A 19,541-nucleotide genomic window follows, 5' to 3' on the forward strand; every position below is an offset into this window, starting at 1 on the left:
TATAGTAGTTATATTATTGTACATAGGGGGCAGTATTATAGTAGTTATATTCCTGTACATAGGGGGCAGTATTATACTAGTTATATTCATGTACGTAGGGGGCTGTATTATAGTAGTTATATTCCTGTACATAGGGGGCAGTATTATAGTAGTTATATTCCTGTACATAGGGGCAGTATTATAGTAGTTATATTCTTGTACATAGGGGGCAGTATTATAGTAGTTATATTCCTGTACATAGGGGGCAGTATTATAGTAGTTATATTCTTGTACATAGGGGGCAGTATTATAGTAGGTATATTCCTGTACATAGGGGGCAGTATTATAGTAGTTATATTCCTGTACATAGGGGCAGTATTATAGTAGTTATATTCTTGTACATAGGGGGCAGTATTATAGTAGTTATATCCCTCTACATAGGGGGCAGTATTATAGTAGTTATATTCTTGTACATAGGGGGCAGTATTATAGCAGTTATATTCTTGTACATAGGGGGCAGTATTATAGTAGCTATATTCCTGTACATAGGGGGCAGTATTATAGTAGTTATATTCCTGTACATAGGGGGCAGTATTATAGTAGTTATATTCTTGTACATAGGGGGCAGTATTATAGTAGTTATATTCCTGTACATACGGGGCAGTATTATAGTAGTTATATTCTTGTACATAGGGGGCAGTATTATAGTAGTTATATTCTTGTACATAGGGGGCAGTATTATAGTAGTTATATTCTTGTACATAGGGGGCAGTATTATAGTAGTTATATTCTTGTACATAGGGGGCAGTATTATAGTAGTTATATTCTTGTACATAGAGGGCAGTATTATAGTAGTTATATTCTTGTACACAGGGGGCAGTATTATTGTAGTTATATTCCTGTACACAGGGGGCAGTATTATAGTAATTATATTCCTGTACATAGGAGGCAGTATTATAGTAGTTATATTCCTGTACATAGGGGGCAGTATTATAGTAGTTATTTACTTGTACATAGGGGGCAGTATTATAGTAGTTGTATTCCTGTACATAGGGGGCAGTATTATAGTAGTTATATTCTTGTACATAGGGGGCAGTATTATAGTAGTCATATTCTTGTACATAGGGGGCAGTATTATAGTAGATATATTCTTGTATATAGGGGGCAGTATTATAGTAGTTATATTCCTGTACATAGGAGCAGTATTATAGTAGTTATATTCCTGTACATAGGGGACAGTATTATAGTAGTTATATTCCTGTACATAGGGGCAGTATTAAAGTAGTTATATTCTTGTACATAGGGGGCAGTATTATAGTAGTTATATTCTTGTACATAGGGGGCAGTATTATAGTAGTTATATTCTTGTACATAGGGGCAGTATTATAGTAGTTATATTCTTGTACATAGGGGGCAGTATTATAGTAGTTATATTCTTGTACATAGGGGGCAGTATTATAGTAGTTATAGTCCTGTACATAGGGGCAGTATTATAGTAGTTATATCCTTGTACATTGGGAGCAGTATTATAGTAGTTATATCCTTGTACATAGGGGGCAGTATTATAGTAGTTATATTCCTGTACACAGGGGGCAGTATTATAGTAATTATATTCCTGTACATAGGAGGCAGTATTATAGTAGTTATATTCCTGTACATAGGGGGCAGTAATATAGTAGTTATTTACTTGTACATAGGGGGCAGTATTATAGTAGTTATATTCCTGTACATAGGGGGCAGTATTATAGTAGTTATATTCTTGTACATAGGGGGCAGTATTATAGTAGTCATATTCTTGTACATAGGGGGCAGTATTATAGTAGATATATTCTTGTATATAGGGGGCAGTATTATAGTAGTTATATTCCTGTACATAGGAGCAGTATTATAGTAGTTATATTCCTGTACATAGGGGGCAGTATTATAGTAGTTATATTCCTGTACATAGGGGCAGTATTAAAGTAGTTATATTCTTGTACATAGGGGGCAGTATTATAGTAGTTATATTCTTGTACATAGGGGGCAGTATTATAGTAGTTATATTCTTGTACATAGGGGGCAGTTTTATAGTAGTTATATTCTTGTACATAGGGGGCAGTATTATAGTAGTTATAGTCCTGTATATAGGGGCAGTATTATAGTAGTTATATCCTTGTACATTGGGAGCAGTATTATAGTAGTTATATCCTTGTACATAGGGGGCAGTATTATAGTAGTTATATTCCTGTACATAGGGGCAGTATTATAGGATTTACATTCTTGTACATAGGGGGCAGTATTATAGTAGTTATATTTCTGTACATAGGGAGCGGTATTATAGTAGTTATATTCCTGTACATAGGGGGCAGTATTATAGTAGTTATATTCTTGTACATAGGGGGCAGTATTATAGTAGCTATATTCCTGTACATAGGGGGCAGTATTATAGTAGTTATATCCCTGTACATAGGGGGCAGTATTATAGTAGTTATATCCCTGTACATAGGGGGCAGTATTATAGTAGTTATATCCCTGTACATAGGGGGCAGTATTATAGTAGTTATATTCTTGTACATGGTGGGCAGTATTATAGTAGTTATATTCCTGTACATAGGGGGCAGTATTATAGTAGTTATATTCCTGTACATAGGGAGCAGTATTATAGTAGTTATATTCTTGTACATAGGAGGCAGTATTATAGTAGTTATATTCCTGTACATAGGGAGCAGTATTATAGTAGTTATATTCCTGTACATAGGGGCAGTATTATAGTATTATATTCCTGTACATAGGGGCAGTATTATAGTAGTTATATTATTGTACATAGGGGGCAGTATTATAGTAGTTATATTCCTGTACATAGGGGCAGTATTATAGTAGTTATATTCTTGTACATAGGGGGCAGTATTATAGTAGGTATATTCCTGTACATAGGGGGCAGTATTATAGTAGTTATATTCCTGTACATAGGGGCAGTATTATAGTAGTTATATTCTTGTACATAGGGGGCAGTATTATAGTAGTTATATCCCTCTACATAGGGGGCAGTATTATAGTAGTTATATTCTTGTACATAGGGGGCAGTATTATAGCAGTTATATTCTTGTAAATAGGGGGCAGTATTATAGTAGCTATATTCCTGTACATAGGGGGCAGTATTATAGTAGTTATATTCCTGTACATAGGGGGCAGTATTATAGTAGTTATATTCTTGTACATAGGGGGCAGTATTATAGTAGTTATATTCCTGTACATACGGGGCAGTATTATAGTAGTTATATTCTTGTACATAGGGGGCAGTATTATAGTAGTTATATTCTTGTACATAGGGGGCAGTATTATAGTAGTTATATTCTTGTACATAGGGGGCAGTATTATAGTAGTTATATTCTTGTACATAGGGGGCAGTATTATAGTAGTTATATTCTTGTACATAGAGGGCAGTATTATAGTAGTTATATTCTTGTACACAGGGGGCAGTATTATTGTAGTTATATTCCTGTACACAGGGGGCAGTATTATAGTAATTATATTCCTGTACATAGGAGGCAGTATTATAGTAGTTATATTCCTGTACATAGGGGGCAGTATTATAGTAGTTATTTACTTGTACATAGGGGGCAGTATTATAGTAGTTATATTCCTGTACATAGGGGGCAGTATTATAGTAGTTATATTCTTGTACATAGGGGGCAGTATTATAGTAGTCATATTCTTGTACATAGGGGGCAGTATTATAGTAGATATATTCTTGTATATAGGGGGCAGTATTATAGTAGTTATATTCCTGTACATAGGAGCAGTATTATAGTAGTTATATTCCTGTACATAGGGGACAGTATTATAGTAGTTATATTCCTGTACATAGGGGCAGTATTAAAGTAGTTATATTCTTGTACATAGGGGGCAGTATTATAGTAGTTATATTCTTGTACATAGGGGGCAGTATTATAGTAGTTATATTCTTGTACATAGGGGGCAGTATTATAGTAGTTATATTCTTGTACATAGGGGGCAGTATTATAGTAGTTATAGTCCTGTACATAGGGGCAGTATTATAGTAGTTATATCCTTGTACATTGGGAGCAGTATTATAGTAGTTATATCCTTGTACATAGGGGGCAGTATTATAGTAGTTATATTCCTGTACACAGGGGGCAGTATTATAGTAATTATATTCCTGTACATAGGAGGCAGTATTATAGTAGTTATATTCCTGTACATAGGGGGCAGTATTATAGTAGTTATTTACTTGTACATAGGGGGCAGTATTATAGTAGTTATATTCTTGTACATAGGGGGCAGTTTTATAGTAGTTATATTCTTGTACATAGGGGGCAGTATTATAGTAGTTATAGTCCTGTATATAGGGGCAGTATTATAGTAGTTATATCCTTGTACATTGGGAGCAGTATTATAGTAGTTATATCCTTGTACATAGGGGGCAGTATTATAGTAGTTATATTCCTGTACATAGGGGCAGTATTATAGGATTTACATTCTTGTACATAGGGGGCAGTATTATAGTAGTTATATTTCTGTACATAGGGAGCGGTATTATAGTAGTTATATTCCTGTACATAGGGGGCAGTATTATAGTAGTTATATTCTTGTACATAGGGGGCAGTATTATAGTAGCTATATTCCTGTACATAGGGGGCAGTATTATAGTAGTTATATCCCTGTACATAGGGGGCAGTATTATAGTAGTTATATCCCTGTACATAGGGGGCAGTATTATAGTAGTTATATCCCTGTACATAAGGGGCAGTATTATAGTAGTTATATTCCTGTACATGGTGGGCAGTATTATAGTAGTTATATTCCTGTACATAGGGGGCAGTATTATAGTAGTTATATTCCTGTACATAGGGAGCAGTATTATAGTAGTTATATTCTTGTACATAGGAGGCAGTATTATAGTAGTTATATTCCTGTACATAGGGAGCAGTATTATAGTAGTTATATTCCTGTACATAGGGGCAGTATTATAGTAGTTATATTCCTGTACATAGGGGCAGTATTATAGTAGTTATATTATTGTACATAGGGGGCAGTATTATAGTAGTTATATTCCTGTACATAGGGGGCAGTATTATACTAGTTATATTCATGTACGTAGGGGGCAGTATTATAGTAGTTATATTCTTGTACATAGGGGGCAGTATTATAGTAGTTATATTCCTGTACATAGGGGGCAGTATTATAGTAGTTATATTCCTGTACATAGGGGGCAGTATTATAGTAGTTATATTCCTGTACATAGGGGGCAGTATTATAGTAGTTATATTCTTGTACATAGGGGGCAGTATTATAGTAGTTATATTCCTGTACATAGGGGCAGTATTATAGTAGTTATATTCTTGTACATAGGGGGCACTATTATAGTAGTTATATTCCTGTACATAGGGGGCAGTATAATAGTAGTTATATTCCTGTACATAGGGGGCAGTATTATAGTAGTTATATTCCTGTACATAGGGGGCAGTATTATAGTAGTTATATTCCTGTACATAGGGGGCAGTATTATAGTAGTTATATTCTTGTACATAGGGGGCAGTATTATAGTAGTTATATTCCTGTACATAGGGGCAGTATTATAGTAGTTATATTCTTGTACATAGGGGGCAGTATTATAGTAGTTATATTCCTGTACATAGGGGGCAGTATTATAGTAGTTATATTCCTGTACATAGGGAGCAGTATTATAGTAGTTATATTCCTGTACATAGGAGGCAGTATTATAGTAGTTATATTCCTGTACATAGGGGGCAGTATTATAGTAGTTATATTCCTGTACATAGGAGGCAGTATTATAGTAGATATATTCCTGTACATAGGGGCAGTATTATAGTAGTTATATTCTTGTACATAGGGGGCAGTATTATAGTAGTTATATTCCTGTACATAGGGGGCAGTATTATAGTAGTTATATTCCTGTACATAGGGGGCAGTATTATAGTAGTTATATTCCTGTACATAGGGGGCAGTATTATAGTATATTCCTGTAAATAGGGGGCAGAATTATAGTAGTTATATTCTTGTACATAGGGGGCAGTATTATAGTATATTCCTGTACATAGGGGGCAGTATTATAGTAGTTATATTCCTGTACATAGGGGGAGTATTATAGTAGTTATATTCCTGTACATAGGGGGCAGTATTATAGTAGTTATATTCCTGTACATAGGGGGCAGTATTATAGTAGTTATATTCCTGTACATAGGGGGCAGTATTATAGTAGTTATATTCTTGTACATAGGGGGCAGTATTATAGTAGTTATATTCCTGTACATAGGGGGCAGTATTATAGTAGTTATATTCCTGTACATAGGGAGCAGTATTATAGTAGTTATATTCCTGTACATAGGGGGCAGTATTATAGTAGTTATATTCCTGTACATAGGGGGCAGTATTATAGTAGTTATATTCCTGTACATAGGGGGCAGTATTATAGTAGTTATATTCCTGTACATAGGGGCAGTATTATAGTAGTTATATTCCTGTACATAGGGGGCAGTATTATAGTAGTTATATTCTTGTACATAGGGGGCAGTATTATAGTAGTTATATTCCTATACACAGGGGGCAGTATTATAGTAGTTATATTCCTGTACATAGGGGGCAGTATTATAGTAGTTATATTCTTGTACATAGGAGGCAGTATTATAGTAGTTATATTCCTGTACATAGGGGGCAGTATTATAGTAGTTATATTCCTGTACATAGGGGGCAGTATTATAGTAGTTATATTCCTGTACATAGGGGGCAGTATTATAGTAGTTATATTACTGTACATAGGGGGGCAGTATTATAGTAGTTATATTCCTGTACACAGGGGGCAGTATTATAGTAGTTATATTCTTGTACATAGGGGGCTGTATTATAGTAGTTATATTCCTGTACATAGGGGGCAGTATTATAGTAGTTATATTCTTGTACATAGGGGGCTGTATTATAGTAGTTATATTCTTGTACATAGGGGGCAGTATTATAGTAGTTATATTCTTGTACATCGGGGGCAGTATTATAGTAGTTATATTCTTGTACATCGGGGGCAGTATTATAGTAGTTATATTCTTGTACATAGGAGGCAGTATTATAGTAGTTATATTCCTGTACATAGGGAGCAGTATTATAGTAGTTATATTCCTGTACATAGGGGCAGTATTATAGTAGTTATATTCCTGTACATAGGAGGCAGTATTATAGTAGTTATATTCCTGTACATAGGGGGCAGTATTATAGTAGTTATTTACTTGTACATAGGGGGCAGTATTATAGTAGTTATATTCCTGTACATAGGGGGCAGTATTATAGTAGTTATATTCTTGTACATAGGGGGCAGTATTATAGTAGTCATATTCTTGTACATAGGGGGCAGTATTATAGTAGATATATTCTTGTATATAGGGGGCAGTATTATAGTAGTTATATTCCTGTACATAGAAGCAGTATTATAGTAGTTATATTCTTGTACATAGGGGGCAGTATTATAGTAGTTATATTCTTGTACATAGGGGGCAGTTTTATAGTAGTTATATTCTTGTACATAGGGGGCAGTATTATAGTAGTTATAGTCCTGTATATAGGGGCAGTATTATAGTAGTTATATCCTTGTACATTGGGAGCAGTATTATAGTAGTTATATCCTTGTACATAGGGGGCAGTATTATAGTAGTTATATTCCTGTACACAGGGGGCAGTATTATAGTAGTTATATTCCTGTACATAGGGGGCAGTATTATAGTAGTTATATTCCTGTACATAGGGGGCAGTATTATAGTAGTTATATTACTGTACATAGGGGGGCAGTATTATAGTAGTTATATTCCTGTACACAGGGGGCAGTATTATAGTAGTTATATTCTTGTACATAGGGGGCTGTATTATAGTAGTTATATTCCTGTACATAGGGGGCAGTATTATAGTAGTTATATTCTTGTACATAGGGGGCTGTATTATAGTAGTTATATTCTTGTACATAGGGGGCAGTATTATAGTAGTTATATTCTTGTACATCGGGGGCAGTATTATAGTAGTTATATTCTTGTACATCGGGGGCAGTATTATAGTAGTTATATTCTTGTACATAGGAGGCAGTATTATAGTAGTTATATTCCTGTACATAGGGAGCAGTATTATAGTAGTTATATTCCTGTACATAGGGGCAGTATTATAGTAGTTATATTCCTGTACATAGGAGGCAGTATTATAGTAGTTATATTCCTGTACATAGGGGGCAGTATTATAGTAGTTATTTACTTGTACATAGGGGGCAGTATTATAGTAGTTATATTCCTGTACATAGGGGGCAGTATTATAGTAGTCATATTCTTGTACATAGGGGGCAGTATTATAGTAGATATATTCTTGTATATAGGGGGCAGTATTATAGTAGTTATATTCCTGTACATAGGGGCAGTATTATAGTAGTTATATTCCTGTACATAGGGGCAGTATTATAGTAGTTATATTATTGTACATAGGGGGCAGTATTATAGTAGTTATATTCCTGTACATAGGGGGCAGTATTATACTAGTTATATTCATGTACGTAGGGGGCAGTATTATAGTAGTTATATTCTTGTACATAGGGGGCAGTATTATAGTAGTTATATTCCTGTACATAGGGGGCAGTATTATAGTAGTTATATTCCTGTACATAGGGGGCAGTATTATAGTAGTTATATTCCTGTACATAGGGGGCAGTATTATAGTAGTTATATTCTTGTACATAGGGGGCAGTATTATAGTAGTTATATTCCTGTACATAGGGGCAGTATTATAGTAGTTATATTCTTGTACATAGGGGGCACTATTATAGTAGTTATATTCCTGTACATAGGGGGCAGTATAATAGTAGTTATATTCCTGTACATAGGGGGCAGTATTATAGTAGTTATATTCCTGTACATAGGGGGCAGTATTATAGTAGTTATATTCCTGTACATAGGGGGCAGTATTATAGTAGTTATATTCTTGTACATAGGGGGCAGTATTATAGTAGTTATATTCCTGTACATAGGGGCAGTATTATAGTAGTTATATTCGTGTACATAGGGGGCAGTATTATAGTAGTTATATTCCTGTACATAGGGGCAGTATTATAGTAGTTATATTCATGTACATAGGGGGCAGTATTATAGTAGTTATATTCCTGTACATAGGGGGCAGTATTATAGTAGTTATATTCCTGTACATAGGGAGCAGTATTATAGTAGTTATATTCCTGTACATAGGAGGCAGTATTATAGTAGTTATATTCCTGTACATAGGGGGCAGTATTATAGTAGTTATATTCCTGTACATAGGAGGCAGTATTATAGTAGTTATATTCCTGTACATAGGGGCAGTATTATAGTAGTTATATTCTTGTACATAGGGGGCAGTATTATAGTAGTTATATTCCTGTACATAGGGGGCAGTATTATAGTAGTTATATTCCTGTACATAGGGGGCAGTATTATAGTAGTTATATTCCTGTACATAGGGGGCAGTATTATAGTATATTCCTGTACATAGGGGGCAGTATTATAGTAGTTATATTCTTGTACATAGGGGGCAGTATTATAGTATATTCCTGTACATAGGGGGCAGTATTATAGTAGTTATATTCCTGTACATAGGGGGAGTATTATAGTAGTTATATTCCTGTACATAGGGGGCAGTATTATAGTAGTTATATTCCTGTACATAGGGGGCAGTATTATAGTAGTTATATTCCTGTACATAGGGGGCAGTATTATAGTAGTTATATTCTTGTACATAGGGGGCAGTATTATAGTAGTTATATTCCTGTACATAGGGGGCAGTATTATAGTAGTTATATTCCTGTACATAGGGAGCAGTATTATAGTAGTTATATTCCTGTACATAGGGGGCAGTATTATAGTAGTTATATTCCTGTACATAGGGGGCAGTGTTATAGTAGTTATATTCCTGTACATAGGGGCAGTATTATAGTAGTTATATTCCTGTACATAGGGGCAGTATTATAGTAGTTATATTCCTGTACATAGGGGGCAGTATTATAGTAGTTATATTCTTGTACATAGGGGGCAGTATTATAGTAGTTATATTCCTGTACACAGGGGGCAGTATTATAGTAGTTATATTCCTGTACATAGGGGGCAGTATTATAGTAGTTATATTCTTGTACATAGGAGGCAGTATTATAGTAGTTATATTCCTGTACATAGGGGGCAGTATTATAGTAGTTATATTCCTGTACATAGGGGGCAGTATTATAGTAGTTATATTCCTGTACATAGGGGGCAGTATTATAGTAGTTATATTACTGTACATAGGGGGGCAGTATTATAGTAGTTATATTCCTGTACACAGGGGGCAGTATTATAGTAGTTATATTCTTGTACATAGGGGGCTGTATTATAGTAGTTATATTCCTGTACATAGGGGGCAGTATTATAGTAGTTATATTCTTGTACATAGGGGGCTGTATTATAGTAGTTATATTCTTGTACATAGGGGGCAGTATTATAGTAGTTATATTCTTGTACATCGGGGGCAGTATTATAGTAGTTATATTCTTGTACATCGGGGGCAGTATTATAGTAGTTATATTCTTGTACATAGGAGGCAGTATTATAGTAGTTATATTCCTGTACATAGGGAGCAGTATTATAGTAGTTATATTCCTGTACATAGGGGCAGTATTATAGTAGTTATATTCCTGTACATAGGAGGCAGTATTATAGTAGTTATATTCCTGTACATAGGGGGCAGTATTATAGTAGTTATTTACTTGTACATAGGGGGCAGTATTATAGTAGATATATTCCTGTACATAGGGGGCAGTATTATAGTAGTTATATTCTTGTACATAGGGGGCAGTATTATAGTAGTCATATTCTTGTACATAGGGGGCAGTATTATAGTAGATATATTCTTGTATATAGGGGGCAGTATTATAGTAGTTATATTCCTGTACATAGAAGCAGTATTATAGTAGTTATATTCTTGTACATAGGGGGCAGTATTATAGTAGTTATATTCCTGTACATAGGGGGCAGTATTATAGTAGTTATATTCTTGTACATAGGGGGCAGTATTATAGTAGTTATATCCCTGTACATAGGCGGCAGTATTATACTAGTTATATTCCTGTACATAGGGGGCAGTATTATAGTAGTTATATTCTTGTACATAGGGGGCAGTATTATAGTAGTTATATTCTTGTACATAGGGGGCAGTATTATAGTAGTTATATTCTTGTACATAGGGGCAGTATTATAGTAGTTATATTCTTGTACATAGGGGGCAGTATTATAGTAGTTATAGTCCTGTACATAGGGGCAGTATTATAGTAGTTATATCCTTGTACATTGGGAGCAGTATTATAGTAGTTATATCCTTGTACATAGGGGGCAGTATTATAGTAGTTATATTCCTGTACATAGGGGGCAGTATTATAGTAGTTATATCCTTGTACATAGGGAGCAGTATTATAGTAGTTATATTCTTGTACATAGGGGGCAGTATTATAGTAGTTATATTCTTGTACATAGGGGGCAGTATTATAGTAGTAATATTCCTGTACATAGGGGGCAGTATTATAGTAGTTATATTCCTGTACATAGGGGGCAGTATTATAGTAGTTATATTCCTGTACATAGGGGGCAGTATTATAGTAGTTATATTCCTGTACATAGGGAGCAGTATTATAGTAGTTATATTCTTGTACATAGGAGGCAGTATTATAGTAGTTATATTTCTGTACATTGGGAGCAGTATTATAGTAGTTATATTCCTGTACATAGGGGCAGTATTATAGTAGTTATATTCCTGTACATAGGGGCAGTATTATAGTAGTTATATTATTGTACATAGGGGGCAGTATTATAGTAGTTATATTCCTGTACATAGGGGGCAGTATTATACTAGTTATATTCATGTACGTAGGGGGCTGTATTATAGTAGTTATATTCCTGTACATAGGGGGCAGTATTATAGTAGTTATATTCCTGTACATAGGGGCAGTATTATAGTAGTTATATTCTTGTACATAGGGGGCAGTATTATAGTAGTTATATTCCTGTACATAGGGGGCAGTATTATAGTAGTTATATTCTTGTACATAGGGGGCAGTATTATAGTAGGTATATTCCTGTACATAGGGGGCAGTATTATAGTAGTTATATTCCTGTACATAGGGGCAGTATTATAGTAGTTATATTCTTGTACATAGGGGGCAGTATTATAGTAGTTATATCCCTCTACATAGGGGGCAGTATTATAGTAGTTATATTCTTGTACATAGGGGGCAGTATTATAGCAGTTATATTCTTGTACATAGGGGGCAGTATTATAGTAGCTATATTCCTGTACATAGGGGGCAGTATTATAGTAGTTATATTCCTGTACATAGGGGGCAGTATTATAGTAGTTATATTCTTGTACATAGGGGGCAGTATTATAGTAGTTATATTCCTGTACATACGGGGCAGTATTATAGTAGTTATATTCTTGTACATAGGGGGCAGTATTATAGTAGTTATATTCTTGTACATAGGGGGCAGTATTATAGTAGTTATATTCTTGTACATAGGGGGCAGTATTATAGTAGTTATATTCTTGTACATAGGGGGCAGTATTATAGTAGTTATATTCTTGTACATAGAGGGCAGTATTATAGTAGTTATATTCTTGTACACAGGGGGCAGTATTATTGTAGTTATATTCCTGTACACAGGGGGCAGTATTATAGTAATTATATTCCTGTACATAGGAGGCAGTATTATAGTAGTTATATTCCTGTACATAGGGGGCAGTATTATAGTAGTTATTTACTTGTACATAGGGGGCAGTATTATAGTAGTTATATTCCTGTACATAGGGGGCAGTATTATAGTAGTTATATTCTTGTACATAGGGGGCAGTATTATAGTAGTCATATTCTTGTACATAGGGGGCAGTATTATAGTAGATATATTCTTGTATATAGGGGGCAGTATTATAGTAGTTATATTCCTGTACATAGGAGCAGTATTATAGTAGTTATATTCCTGTACATAGGGGACAGTATTATAGTAGTTATATTCCTGTACATAGGGGCAGTATTAAAGTAGTTATATTCTTGTACATAGGGGGCAGTATTATAGTAGTTATATTCTTGTACATATGGGGCAGTATTATAGTAGTTATATTCTTGTACATAGGGGGCAGTATTATAGTAGTTATATTCTTGTACATAGGGGGCAGTATTATAGTAGTTATAGTCCTGTACATAGGGGCAGTATTATAGTAGTTATATCCTTGTACATTGGGAGCAGTATTATAGTAGTTATATCCTTGTACATAGGGGGCAATTTTTATTAGTAAAAAACAAACAAAATACATTTTACATACTTATCAGAATTTACAAGACATCATACATCAAAATTCCATTTCTAATAACTTAAATGTCCATCACTGGTTTAAGGGGAAAAAAAAAAAAAAAAAAAATCATAAATAAACAGAATTACATGATGCATCAGAATAGACTTATTTTCCTCCATAACTTCCTATTCCCATCACTTTTCCCAATCTCTATGGATCGGATCCACCTGAGCTCAGACATGATGAGTGTGACTGCGGTCATGTGCTGGAAGGTCTCGCTGTGGATGGAGACTCGGGTCCTGTTGTGCCAGTGATAATACTTTATGGTGGTGATAATGAGGTACATGGTCCCCCGGTCAATGTCCGTTATGTGTGGTGCTACCCCATAGATGATATCTGGGTATCTAAGAGACTGTAGACGTGGTATATTCAGCCTGCGGGACACTTCCTGCCATATCTGCCTCCCTCCCTGGCACTCGGTGGTAAAGTGCTCCATAGTCTCCTCTTGGTTACATCCTAAGGGACACATACGGTCAGAGAGACTCAGGAATTTTAAATTTCCTCTGACAAAAAGCTTCCCATGCAGAGACAACCAGGCGATGTCAAAGAATTTGGCTGGAAGCCTCGGTCCATTAAGGAACCTCAGGCTTTCCTGCAGGGTGGCCCTTGTGCAGTCCCTCAGAGCTGGCTGAACAGTATAGAAGGTCCTACAGACACTCATATAGAGGTCCCTTCTGGTCTTACTCTCTAAAAATGTCTTGTCTATCCTCCACTTTTTCAAACACCTAAGACCATACTCCAGATACTGGGGGAGGAAGCCAGGAGTCCATCGGCCCCTCTTGAGACTGCCGCCTCGCACCCAAGACTCTGCAAAAGGCAATATCCAGTCCCTGACACTACTTACCCACAGGAGACCATTGTTTGAGTCCAGGCAACCAAAATTAACTTTCAGAAACATGGAGTCAAAAAAGACCCTTGGATTTAACATATCCAGTCCACCCTCTCTCCTCTGCAGGTAGGTGATCCCTCTTTTTACTGGGTTCAACCTGTTCCCCCATAAAAGCTGGAAGAACAGGCTAAAGAGCCTAGCGGAGAAAGATTCTGGCAAAGGAAAGACGACAGAGACGTAGAGGAAGACAGGGACCAGGTAAGTCTTCAGCAGAGTAACCCTTTCTCTATAGGTCAGCCTCCAGTTCTTCCATCGCTGAACCTTTACATTTCCGGTATCCAACTTCTCTTCCCAATTTAGTTTGGCATTATCTTCCCTCCCAAATTTCACCCCAAGGATCTTAATATGGGTGGAGGCCTTGGCGAATTGTGGCAGATCAAAGCCAGGAGCATCATCCAATGTCCAGAAAGCCTGACTCTTCTCAAGGTTGACCAGAGACCCGGAGGCCTCTGAGTAGCTTCTGATGGCTGCAGACAACATCTCCACCTCACGAGGTTCAGATATCACCACAGTCACATCATCCGCGTAGGCGACTACCTTCAAAGGCAAGCACTGGGGGACCGGCACCCCCTGAAAATCACACCGCTGCAGTGATCGCAGAAACAAGTCTATGGCAAACACATACAGCAGTGGACTCAGGGGGCAGCCCTGTCGCACCCCGGCCTCTACTTCAAAAGTGTCCCCCTGCCAACCATTGATCAGAGGAAAGCTCTTCGCCTCTCTGTACAAAGTTCTCAGCCAATCTATAAATTGTCCCGGTATACCGTACTTTGACAAAGTGGCCCATAGATAATCGTGATCAACCCTGTCAAAGGCTTTAGCCTGGTCCAGACCTACAACATATCTCCCACACCTCAGAGCTTTACATCTCTCAAACATCTCCCTTATCGAGATGACTGCTCCAGAGATGTTCCGCCCTTTCACTGTGCCGTACTGAGAGCCTGCCAACAGTGCCGGGGACAAACAGACTAACCTAGAAAACAGAACTTTTGCCAAAATCTTCCTGTCGACATTCAAGAGGGCGATCGGCCTCCAGTTCTTGATGTCACTAGGCTCCTTACCTTTGGAGAGCAGAATAAGGGAGGACACTCTCATGGATGGAGGCATCAGGTGATTTTCTAGACAATTAGTAAATACATCCACAAGGATCGGGGCTAAGAGGTCTCTGAACTTCTTATAGAATTCACATGTTATACCATCAGGACCTGGTGCCTTCTTCAGATGTAACTTATCAATGGCCTCTTTAACCTCCTCCTCTGTTATTCCTGCTGTCAAAGGAGAAAAGTCCAAATCTCTAGTGTCAGGGCCTGGAGTTGCCTCCAAGAATTGAGCCATTTTCTCTTTATCCAAAACCTTCTTCTGAAATAACTCAGCATAGTAGGATCTCACCACCCCCAGGATACCCTCCCGAGATTCCTGCAAAACTCCCTGGGAGTCAGTGAGACCTGTGATCGATTTCTTGGCCACACGTTCCCGGCAATTTTCATAGGGGTCGGGAACTCCCAGTTTTCCGTAATCTCTCTCGATCACCAGAGACGTGTAGCGGCTGTACTGATACTGCTTTATCTCAGATTTCAGTCGGTCAATCTTTTGTTTGTCCCCCCCTCCCGCCGAATACAGTGACTCCAATTCTCTCCGCAGCCTGAGATACTGGCTGTACTTATTCTTACCCTTCTTCACTGACAGTCTCTTTAAGAGGGACCTGATCTCCTCCTTGACGTTCTCCCACCAGTCAGATATGTTGTCATAAAAGTCCTGTCTCTGGAGCTGGTCCTGAAAAAGGGAGTGGATACAATTCTGGACATATACATCATCCAGGATGCTAGAATTGAGCCTCCATAACCCCCGACCAATATCAGAGCGGTTAGTGGCGCCTAGGTGAAACAATAAGACAAGATGGTCAGAATATGGGACGACTCTCTCGCTCATCCCACTTAGATTCTCTGAGGGACTGACAAAAGCCATATCAATCCTGCTATGTCTGTCAGCACAGGAGTAGGTGTATTTAGGTGTCCTACCATCCAGGGTGAACACATCACACAGATTGGCCTGTGATATGATGCTCTTTAGGACTTTGGAGTCTCTGACCACTGCTCTGCCTGAGGACCGGTCACCTGATGTCATGGTAACATTAAAGTCGCCCGCCAATACTACAGGGATAGAGGTAAATAGATACTGCCGCACCTCATTGAACAGCTGGATTCTCTCTGTCACTGTCTGTGGGCCATAGATGTTGATCAGCCGGAGCCGCCTACCATGGATGGTCACCTCTAGCACCAGGCACCTCCCCATAGCGACCTCCGTCAGCCTGTGCACCGTCACGTCTGTGGTGTTAAATAGTATGGCGACCCCGGCGTACGGCTCCACAGCCAGTGACCAGTAAGAAGGACCAGACCGCCACTCACGCTCAGCCTCACGGAGATGCCCTAAGGTGGTCAGACGGGTCTCCTGCAGGAAGATGACATCCGCGTCAAGATATCTCAGGTGGTCATATACTGCGTGTCTGGTCCTTCTTACTTTAATGCTGTTGACGTTGCTAGAAGCAACTTTTAGAGAGAACCCAGCCATCACAATGAGAAAAAGCAGAGCAGTGACCCCCATCATCATGAGTCAGAGTCAGTGTCCCCCTGTCTTCCACCTATCTCCATGTCTGACTCTACAGCGGTATCTTCAGGAGGGGGCTTCTTTTTAGTTGGGGGGTCCCCTATGTCCACCTCACACTCATTATCAATACGTTCCAGCTCTCGTTCATAATCCCCATCTGACTCTGACAGAGCATCAAACCGGTTGGAAAGGACCATGACCCCGTTATCACCACTGGACTTCCTCCTGGTCTTAGGCTCCGCACTGTACTCCTCAGGCCGACGGGAGGATTTGTCTTTTTTCTTCCTTTTATTCTTTTTCACCTCCTCATATTCAGCAGATGTTACAGAGGTGGCTGCCTGAGGCTTCTCCTGGGTTACAACCTCCACACTCCCCTGAGCGCTGTCTGACTGCTGCGGTGCCGGTACTGTCTCACCTGAGCCCTGCTGTACCTCCCGCCTGGTCAGAATTTGCCCCGACACCAAGGCCTCCTCCTCTAAGGCGTCTGCCTCCTGCACCATCTCATCATCTGAGAAGTCCCTGGCGATGTTGTGCCAGGCTTCTGGGCAATCCTTGTGTGGGTGGCCCATCTCACCGCATAGATTACACTTGACCTTCTCACAGGTGGCACTGAGATGGCCGACCTCCCCACACAGGTTACATTTTACCACAGTACAAATTTTGGCCACGTGACCAATCCTACCGCACCTAAAGCACTTCCGTGGCTGCCCTGGGTAGAAACAGACACCTTTCTCTCTCCCTATAAAGAAGGAGTTGGGGAGGTGCAGGGTGATGTTGTTATATTGGCGCAGTTTTACCAGCACCTTCCACCCTCCAGTCCAGATACCGTCAGTGTCCCTGTTCTTAGTGAGGTCTGACACCAGATCACAATGGCGCCTGAGCCACACTATAATATCCTGAGGGGGAACAGACTCATTCCAGAATATTATATTAACTACCACAGTACCTGGTCTGGATATGGGGACAAATGTAAACTTATTCCAGCCATCCTTGTCCCCAAGCCGGGGTAATTTATCCCAAAACCTATCCAGACTAGACATGAGCTTAAAGCTGACATCATAGCCCTGTCTGTCTGGAAGGTTTATGACCGCCAGGATATCATCAGGCGTGAACCCCATCTGGCGGCACAGGAGATCCCGCACCACAAACCTCCTATCCGGGAGATCTTCCTTTGCGCCTCTGATCTTAAAGCGCACCACGTTCCTCCTCTTAAACGCCTGCCCTGAGTACTGTGCGCCGGAGGTGAAGGAGGGAGCGCCGCGGCTCCAGGCGTTTTTGGGAGGTTCCTGACGGGTCTCACTCTGGGTATTGGGGGGAGGGTCAGCTCTAGAGGGACCTGACTCTTCTGGGGGGCTCGATGTTAGTGGGGGAAAATCACACACATTATCCTGTACCCCCTGCCCCCCATCCCCCTGTACATTATCCTCCGGTGGCTGCACCTCCCAGATAGACTCTGAATCCCCCGACCCCTCAGACACATCAAGATGTCCACCAGTGTCCCCAGTCTCTGCCACAACAGTAAAGTTCTCCTGGGTCACCGCATCACCATGATGCATGGATGGAAGTCCGCTCTCCTGCTGCTGCATAGTCTCTGCTGGGACCTGTGGTACTACAGCATTTTTATCTGCTGCGGGGATCTGCGGCTGCTCTTGTGTCTGTCCCTTCTGGAAAGAAAAGCTTGCAGGTTTCAGTACTTGCACTGACATTTTTTGGGGTGCATCTGGGGGGACGGGTTCTGCTTGTGCTGCAGGGGCCCGGGGTCCAGGGTTATAGCTCTGCTTCTGCTGGGCAAAGCGCTCCCTGTTCTTATAGGACTCGGCCAGGGGTCCCATCCTCTCCAGAACACAGTCCATGTCCCTCACCACCACAGCAAGTTCCTTACTTAGTGCCTGCAGCTTACTGTTGTACAGGGCGCTGCTCTCAGGGTGCGCGGTCTTCAGGCTGTACATACAGTCTATCTGCATCTGCAGCATCTGTTTATGGTGACTTAGCTCCCCCATCCTCCTTACCAGTGCCGGGATCTCCTCCGCCATCTGCAGCTCAGGCACTCGGGTGGTCTCCTTCAGCTGCCGTGCTGGTCTCTGTAGTCCTCCTCCTGTCTCTGGCCTTGGCTCCCCAGGCTTGCTGCTTGTACTGGCAGTGGCTGTGGCTGGTGCACACTGTGCAGGCCTGGTCTGTGGCTTTACAGCAGATCTGGTGCGACCTGGACAGGACATGCTGGACACAACATCTCTCTGCTGCAGATTTTCTTGCAGGGTTTGTCTTTCCAATGATGTTCTCCTCTGCCTGGGTGCAGGAGTGGGGGGCTGTGCACCTGCTGCTGATCTCACACTCTGCATCACCTGAGCTCCTCCATGCTGGATGGACATGGGACTCACTGCTTTCACTGTTGTACTCACTTCCTTGTCTTGTTTCTTCTTTAATAAATCAACATTCTGTCCACAAACTTCTCTGTTAGTAACATTGGGATTTGCATCCCTAGTAGAAAGCTTTTGGGAGTTCACTCCCGGTGTAGGCCTGGAAGCCTGGGCCTTGCTTGGGGAATCTCCCCACCCAGGGTGGCCCCGCCCTGGGCTGTCTCCAGGCATCAGGAGACTTCAGGAGCTCTGCTCTCACACAACCTCCCAGCAAGGGGGCAGTATTATAGTAGTTATATTCTTGTACATAGGGGGCAGTATTATAGTAGTTA

The 19,541-nt window shown here is 39.7% G+C and overlaps 1 protein-coding gene across 1 annotated transcript in view; it reads left to right on the forward strand.

Annotated features, from left to right (window-relative positions):
- Positions 1-19,541, forward strand: part of LOC140108406 (uncharacterized) — a 96,474-nt gene that overhangs the window by 44,446 nt on the left and 32,487 nt on the right. The gene's annotated exons all lie outside the window — the stretch shown is intronic.

This window comes from Engystomops pustulosus, unplaced genomic scaffold, assembly GCF_040894005.1.
Source record: "Engystomops pustulosus unplaced genomic scaffold, aEngPut4.maternal MAT_SCAFFOLD_127, whole genome shotgun sequence".
NCBI lineage: Eukaryota > Metazoa > Chordata > Amphibia > Anura > Leptodactylidae > Engystomops > Engystomops pustulosus.